Source organism: Miscanthus floridulus, unplaced genomic scaffold, assembly GCF_019320115.1.
Source record: "Miscanthus floridulus cultivar M001 unplaced genomic scaffold, ASM1932011v1 os_2478, whole genome shotgun sequence".
Classification (NCBI taxonomy): Eukaryota; Viridiplantae; Streptophyta; class Magnoliopsida; order Poales; family Poaceae; genus Miscanthus; species Miscanthus floridulus.
In genome coordinates, this window is record NW_027098323.1 from 16837 (window position 1) to 24850 (window position 8014).

The 8014-nt window shown below is 40.8% G+C and overlaps 1 long non-coding RNA gene and 1 pseudogene across 1 annotated transcript; one reads left to right on the forward strand and one right to left on the reverse strand.

The window, feature by feature from the left end:
• Positions 1-2202: 2202 nt before the first annotated feature.
• On the forward strand, positions 2203-6453 carry LOC136535021 (uncharacterized; annotated as a pseudogene).
• A 548-nt stretch (positions 6454-7001) lies between these two features.
• Positions 7002-7656, reverse strand: LOC136535020 (uncharacterized). Its single transcript, XR_010778904.1, has 3 exons — positions 7585-7656; positions 7412-7486; positions 7002-7332 (listed from the first exon to the last, which is right to left on the reverse strand). It is a non-coding gene; the product is annotated as an uncharacterized lncRNA (long non-coding RNA).
• Positions 7657-8014: the final 358 nt, after the last annotated feature.

The window sequence follows — 8014 nt, forward strand, 5'->3', positions numbered from 1 at the left end:
AAAAGGGGATCTAGGGTTAGGGTTCGGTGTAACCCGATCCGTGTTTTCTTTTGTTTGATTCGAGATCGAGATGCTAGGGTTCACTGTTCTTCCTCGAGACTGATTCCTTCCCCTTCTTCCCCTTTCCCTTCTTTTGGATTGATCTCTGTTTTCCGAACCGAAGGTGGGGATTAGGGTTAGGGTTAGGGTTCGTGTGCCGACCCCTATTCTTTTCTTTGATTTCTTCTCTTTTGGATTCAAGATTGAGATGGGGATACTTTCTAGGTATTGTTTCTCTTCCCCGTTGAAGGCTTTTACGGGTTTAGGGTTCGTGAACCCCTTCTATGATCCGAATGGATCTTGTTCTTTTCTTCTTCTTCTCTGATCCGAACACGGATCTCTTCTGTTCTTGCCGTGTGCCGGTGTAGAACAGCGGTGCTATCATCTTTTCCCCCATGCGGTGGCGGTGGTTTTTCTTTCTTCTTTTACCCGGTTAGGGTTAGGATTACACAGAGGCAACCGGCTTTGATACCAATGTTAGGATCGATGTGTGTGTACCTTTCTGTGTAACCGTAGGATCGAGTAAGCATCCTCGTCTTCCCGGTAGCTGCACCTCAGAGGGTAGACGCCAGTGTAGGGGTAGCTCCGGCTCGGTGGCGAGACAACGGTCCAGTGTAGGCCTGTAGGGGAACGACGGCGGTGGTGGCGGGCTCATCCCGTCGCTGGCAGCACTCTTTAGGATCGGATTAGGGTTTCTCTATAGGTGGGTGGCGGCACTCTTTAGCTCCTTCTCTATTTGTATGTGCTGTGCGACAGGGGCCCACCAACCAGTTAGGGTTGGGCTCCCCCGATTAGGGAGCAGAGGCAAGGGCCCAATAGGGATCAACTAACAGTTATTTGTCTAAGTTTGCGATAGGCAAGGTTCAGTTCATTAATTATTCTCGCGAATTGATCCATCGATGATATGATGCATACATGAAATGAAACATATGCATTGCAGCGCATATGGTTTATTTGTTACTACTGTTTTCACTCATCAAAATTTAATCATAAACAAAACTAAACTGTCTTAGATTCTTTTCCATAAATTAAAAGATAAAAAATTTGGAGTAAAGCGAGGATGGGTCGAGTAGTCGAAGATCGATCAACCCCTAACGGTAACAGATCCGGCGGAAAGAAATGGAAATTGCAATGCCTTTCTCCTGGGTTTCATACGTGGTTGTTTGCACTACTATACTAGACAAAGACCCCGTTTGGTATAGATTATTGGTCGATTCCTGAAACTATTTTTCGGCTCCACCTACCAAACGCCTCTGACCTGCTCAGATCTTAGGAAGAAGCCCCAGAATTCCTGCTGAGACAAGGGAGGAGAGAGAGTAGGAGCTCAAATTTGTGGCTTCTTCCGGCTTCCTCTAGCGGTAGCAGGCCCCATCGCGGCCATGGGTCTCCTTTGCCCTCGGCGCATCTGCGAGGGCGGCGACGGTATGTTTGCTGGACACCGGCGTCGGATCTGTGGCTTGAAATGTGATTTGTGGCTTGAATAGGTTTCTATACATGCAAGGTATCTTTGTTTCTTGGTTTCTAGTACATGTTAATAGCATGCCCTTTAACTATGATATTTAATTTTTCTCCCAATATGATTTTCTATATTAAGTTTCAGCTCCCTCTCCCGTCCACTCGGTCTCCTTCCCTCCCTCTACCGGCACCGCCCGTCCCTCCCTCTCCGTACCACCACTGCTGCGCCGCTGGCCATCTATCCGCCGTGCCTCCCGCCACGCCGCCCCACAGCGCTGTGCCGCCAAACACACACGTTGATTGCCGAGCTTGCATCATTTTGGATGGAGCCGCCTGGTCCCTCAGGTTTCCTTTACCCTCCTTATTCATGCATCTCGCTTTGATGCCCCATTAAGGTAGTGTCAAATTTGCTTGACTATTTAGATTCCCTGATATGGTTACTGTTTGTTAAAGAATGATTAATGTGTTTCCATTTCGTTTTTTATTTTCCCTTTTATTTTAGTTTTGGTAAGCATTATGCAGATATAATTCTTGAACATCCTGTTGAACTTCATTAATTCATTATGCGATGATCTAATTGGTTTCTTACAACCATACACATTGATTCAGCTTTGCATTGTGTTTTTTTAGATCATACACGTATGTTTTTACTTATGGCGTGATTATAGTTTCATAAATCAATTCTATTTATTCTGCATTTGTAGAGGATGCCCATGCCGAAAAAGGCCCTGGTTCGTCAACTAAAAGGTTCTTTTTTTTCATTTTCCCATTATGTTTTACTTATCTTATTTAAGACATTCACATTGAGTCAGCACTTGCAACTACATTGTTATGTGGATTGAGTTTGTAATTTTAAGTTATAGACTATACGAGTGCAGTATTCTAATTAGATTCTGACTCAATGTCTTCAGATTCCGGTTGGAGCTAGTTGATAAGATGCCTGACAACCCAAAAAGGCTTGTATTTGAGAGCACTCAACAGCGGTCAGTACATGCTTTTTTTATTTTAGTGGCCTTTTTCATGTGTTGTACCTGCTTTTCTCTGTACGATGATGCTAATGTGATCATTGCCCATTTAGGTATGAGGTCCCTTTGCGACAAGACAAGAGATTACCCTCCTCTCCTGGTACAACCTCTGCATCGGCTCCACCAAATAGAGGTGCAAAGGGGAATGGCTGTACTATAATTTTAATCTGTTGCGGTATGGAATTAGTATTTTACAAATGACTAGATAAAATTAGATATATTCATTTACAGCTTATCTAATCTTGTTTATGAATTTTTTATTTATATTTATATGATCTGATGTATGTACACATAATTAGAGAATAATTTAATATTCATGGATTTTAAATTTTGCTATCTTAAATTTCCATTATTCTTTTCATTCCACTTTGGCTTGTCCTTTTGTTAATTAACACTTTTCATCTTGTTCTGAAAGCTCACAAGATTTTTCTATTCTTTAAAATCATCTACCTTTGTTGTTTATTATTTTCCTTGTTTGGTCCTTTTGGTATTCATATGCAAGGCATTCCCCTTCTAAGAACCCTGCGGTAGCACCTACTTCCCGTGACCACTCTCAGAGAAGGTATTGTTTTCTTACAATCTTGTGTACCAAATTTCCCACCAATCATAATCATCTGAGGCATATCAGTGTACTCTTCCAATTTATATATTATGTACTAACATGCTACATAAAAATCTCCTTCTTCTATCTCCTATTTAACCATACCCCTAGTTTTATTTTTTTTCCCAAAAGTTCATGGATCATTTTTTTCTATTTGCTTGTAGGACTCATGCTGCTCAGCGTACTGTGGATAGGGTCACGTGTAGCCTTAAGAGGGTGGTTTTGAGAGCTCGCAGAAGAGGTTCATACGTGTTTCAATTTATTATAATTCTATTTATTTCCGAGAATCACCGATTAATATTAATTCTTAGTCTGTTGTTAAAGTTTATCTGTTCGTGGCCTTTTTTAGGTTTGAGCATCATATTCAACTAGAGCATGTGTTGCCTTCTGCAGCTGGTCACGACAGTGATGACGACGACTTCATGCCCATTCCCAACACCCGTTCATTCTCACACATCGACAAATCTAAGGATGTTGGTCCGAGGAAAACTAGGCAAACACGAGCAGAATTGTCGACCGGTGCATGTACAGAGGTGTATACCATTTATTTACTTCTGCACTTTCTTTTCATAAGAATTATCATTCTAAAGCTCCTCTTCGTATGTATCACTAGTTTGTTTTTTCCTTCAATATACCACAAATCTACTATCATGTCTTTGTTGTCAAATCTCTACTTTTCTATATCTGTTTTGCTTTCTACTACCCCTGCAAAAAAATTCAACTACACTACCCCTGCATTAGTTTATCATTTCTACATCCCTTTCCCTAATTATTAGTTTTTTTTAGAAAACTGTCTTCTTCTCGACTACCCATGCATCAGTTTATCATTTCTACAGTGCTTCTCAGAATTCCGAGTGTCTCTTCTTTTTTATCCATTCTTGTCCTTACTATTTCTAAAATTCTTGTTATTTGTCCTAGGCAAGACAAAGGAAAAAAGAGAGCTACCAGCCGTTCTTCCATTGTAAATGTTCGGTGCAATCCCAGAGATGTTATTTTCACCACTAACTTGTTGAACCCACAGCAATATGCTGCTATCGAAGCTGATGGGTTTGGTCATTTGCTGAGAATGAAGATCGATGCCGTAGAGAACAAGAATCTACTAACCTGGCTATTAGACCACACTAATCCTGATCGTATGCTAATTAGGATTGGTGCAGGCAAGGTCCTTCCGGTCACCCCACAAATAATTAGCATGGTTCTTGGTTTGCCTATACGTGGTGAAAACTTCAAGCAATACTCATGGAAGGAAGGTATCATATTTCGCCAGCAGCTTATCTCTGATCTTAACCAAAGTCTCACTGAAGGTTGTGACATACATATATCAAACCTGCAACAAGAGATCTCAAAGGGAAATGTGAACCCCCTCATGAAGAGATGCTTCTTCATGATACTTTGCAACAGGCTTCTACTTCCCAGCAGCAGTAACACCATTGGTTCAGTTGACATCAAGAGGACAATGGATCACCAATTGTTCGGAGTTGTTGACTAGTCTCAGGCTATATTCAATGATCTCTAGATAGCTGTTCGTAGCTGGCACGATCGTGACAAAAATCAACTCACTCAAACATATATGGCTGTGCCATTTTCCTGCTAGTAATTCTTTTCATCGTCCATCTTTTTATTATTTTTGCAGCTTTCCTACCACCTAACAATGTATGGCTGTGCCAATTTTTTTCACCCCTTCTTTTTTGTCAACAAGTATACTATCTCGACAACATTGACCACCCTGTCTCATTGGTGGACCGGACTTCGACTCCACGCCTCACCTTTTATGATAATGCTCTAATAGATCGCTTAACTGTTGCTGATACAACTATAACCACTCAAGGTGCACATACTTTTGGTGTCCAACCTATGAGTCAGCTATCTTATCTGTTATATTCCTTTTCTTTTTTACAACTATATTATTAAGAAGCTTGTTTTCTTCACTTCAATGCTATCTGTAACAGTTCAAGCCATGGAGTACCACCTGCTATGCTGCTGCAGATGTCCGTGGTGCCTCCCTATCATAACATAAATGTTCTGACAGCAGGAATACCCAATTTAGACATCCCACGCCTCCTAGATTTGTTATTTGAGCCGCTAGATGATCTGACTGGCTCGCATAGAGAGAGAGTACAGGGTTTTCTTTTCTGAGTTTGATCACACACTCTCTCAGAACAAAAGGTCCATTGAGAATTCTATTGCAAACATTGTGAGGAGCCCCAGTTTCAGTTAGCTGATCAATGTCGTCCATTCATTCATGAACTCGTGGCATCACAAACCCGGGACACCAACATTCCATGGTGACACTTCTAGGACAATGCATACACGCAACGATCATGGTTACCCGTGAATCAGCCCATTGTACCCCGCCTTCAATGCCAGGCAAACTCTTGCTTTAGTTGATAAATTCGTTATCTCACCCTGTGTCTTATTGCTACGTATCAAATATAGTCACACATTTTTTCCATTTATGCCCAGGTCATGAGATTTATTCTCATGGTAGCTTTGTTTCTGCTGGGTACTTTACTTCGGAGCCAGATTGATGAACAATCACCCGTTCGCAACACTCCAGGTATTGTCTACTTCCCCGATTGCATGTTTTTTTTATCTCCATTCTTTGCTATTTCTATTTGTTTTGTTATGTCATTTTCGTTATGTTTCATGTCTTCTACATTTGTAGGTCCTAGTTCATTTAACCCCACTTCACCGACAGGCCCATTTGGCTCCCCTATTCATTGTGTAGTTTCACCCCCTCACATTTCTGAGGACTTACCTCGTCCATCAACTGCACCGATGTGCACCTCTTCAAAAGATGTTTCTGGTGCACCCCTCATAGTTTGTTTTTCCTCATATTTTCGACTATTGTTCCATTGTGCTAACTGCATCACTTATGATTTCTCTTGACTGATACTTCAGTTTTCCTCACATGCTCCTAACTCTTTTCCCACCTCAGGTATGTCCACGGCATCCTTTTTCATGTTTACAATTTAGTTCTTACAGCAAACTGAAATTATATATTTTATTTCCTTTTCGTCCACACAGGTTCCTTGATTGTCACAAATGATCCTACTGTTCATCCTAACAGTCCAGTTCACACTCCGATTATGGCTCCAGTATGAAGCACCACCTCGGAAGACGGCAGCCCAACACCTTCTCCACACGGTTACCATGCTTTTCTTTTTGTTTCATAGTTTTTCCCTCAATTTTATGTCTGCCATTTTTCATCCTATGTACTTTCAGCCTATGGGTGCGATTATTCCCCACTTTTTTCTGTCAAACAATGGACCAATCAGGCCATCAACAATCTTCGTCTATTGTGACCAGCCGTACAGATGTGAGTCCGTCTAACGTTCTTCCAAAACTCATTCCACCCTTCTTTTTAAATTAACAACTAAATTACATTTATACAGCATCTATCATTTCCTTAGTTTCAATATTCCCTGAGGTGGCATCTGTTACTAGTTTCCTGATTTCTTTCTTTTTGGTAGACCTGAGTTGGTACAAAATGATCCTCCTTTACATAGAGGCCGAATTATTCATGTAAGTGCACCTATCTGGTTAATTCAATAACATTAGTTTTGTATACATGCTTGTGTTTTTGGCAACCATCTTGTATTGCTGTTTAGATAACATTTTACTGCCACAAGTCACTGGTTTTCTGATCATCTGAAAAGGGATACCTTTTGTCTTGTACTGTAGGCACAGTCATTTTCATTGACATGTCAATGTCGACAGCACCCATCCTATATGCGTGTTGTTTACTTGAACAATACACAATTGTATGCATGTAATTACTGTTCATATTGTGACTAACTTTCAAACTAGGTCAGCCTCATCAACATTTTCATCATCATCATCTAAATTCCTATGAATTTCAATGTAAGAACGGTCTTCCAACAGCCTCCTCCTTTCCATCGGCTTTTCCTCCTGCATGTTTCTATCATTTCCATGATCAGACTTGTTTTTCTTGTTATTTGCTCCTGCACGTCTACCCCTCTTTTTATTCTTTTTCGCTTCAAGGCGGTCTTTATTCTTTTCCAACGTTGGGCATGTCACTGAGTTATGTGTTGAATAGAGGTGACAAACGCTGCATCTTCTGTTTCCCTTCTTCTCGCCTTGTGCTCCAAGAGTGACTTCATTCTTTTCTGATGATGTCTTGCAACGTCCCTTTGTCTTTGCTTGAGGTGGTCGATCCATTGAAATCCCCATCTCCTGTGTTACACCGACCTGTCCATGTTTTTATCATAAAAATTTGCTCAACCATAATATATTATTAATTCTTTAGTGACTGCCCAGATTATCTCACATTGTGTGCTCCTATAGTGTTCTGGACACTGGACTCTCTATTCTCTCTCCCATCCCATCTTCCTTTTCCAACTCCCTACAGTTCAATAATCATTTACTCATTGTCAGTTAAAATTTGACACATACAATTATTATATGCACTCCAATTCCAAGTTTCATCCAATTTGAATTTACCTCTGCTGCTACTCTATCAACATGATCATGACATGTGTCAATTACTGTGCCAAGTGCATTATTTGTTTGTCTGCTCCCCTGTTATCGAAGAAAATAATATTCATTTATCACCATCGTTATTGTCACAATGCCACCTTGTTGGATGGCCCAAATAAAAATCAATTACCTGTGTACCCTCTCCGTGCCCCCCACATCATGCTGACACCCCCCCCCCTCTCCCTATCATCTTGCTAAATGTTTCCTGTGTTTCACCAACATTACCACAATTTTCGTAAAAACTTTATAACTTGGAACCATTACCATACACTCTCAATTCACACATTCAAATACCTGTCCAGTTGTATTCCTTCGTCGCATTTGAATTTGGAACAATATCATGCGGGGTCTTTTATTTCGTTGAACAGGCTATCCATTACTTCAATTGCTCTTT